General features: G+C 53.6%; 1 pseudogene; it reads right to left on the bottom strand.

The window, feature by feature from the left end:
• LOC109301642 overlaps positions 1-517 on the bottom strand; it is a 66,287-nt pseudogene that overhangs the window by 60,335 nt on the left and 5,435 nt on the right.

The following is a 517-nucleotide window of genomic DNA, read 5'->3' as shown; positions in this document are numbered from 1 at the left end:
GATCTTTAAGAAGAGGCTTGATGACTACCTGGCTGGACTCATTTGAGTCCAGTCTTTTTCTCCCGCCCAGGCGGGGGGTCGGACTTGAAGATCTACAAGGTCCCTTCTGTCCCTACTTCTATGATTCTATGAACAGGCTTTCTCAAGGGGAACCTAACCATGTCCTGCCTGGTAACTGCCTACAGAAATCCATAACCTAGAGTAGGGCTGCCCAGCTGGTGGCCTATGGCTCCCATGTAGCCACTGTCCCCCCATCATTGCAGCTACAGCAGCAGCAGGGGGCTCTGGGATCTCCCTCCTTCCTCTGGCTACTATTTCCTGTCCCCACCCAAGGTGGTGAGGAGGTGCGGTGCAACTTGTGAGTCTGGGTGAGCCCACAGCTTGTAGCTCCTATTAGTGACTTTGGAAAAGCAAACATACCATCCAGAGCTGCAGTTATCTGCTCCATGGAGGGCTCCGGGTGGTTTCTCAGCAAAGCGTACATGGACATCACCATTCCAGGGGTGCAGAAGCCACA

This window comes from Gavialis gangeticus, unplaced genomic scaffold (genome assembly GCF_001723915.1).
Source record: "Gavialis gangeticus isolate Ggan-Ray unplaced genomic scaffold, GavGan_comp1, whole genome shotgun sequence".
In the NCBI taxonomy this organism is placed as follows: domain Eukaryota; kingdom Metazoa; phylum Chordata; order Crocodylia; family Gavialidae; genus Gavialis; species Gavialis gangeticus.
This window is presented reverse-complemented; position numbering and strand designations above follow the sequence as displayed.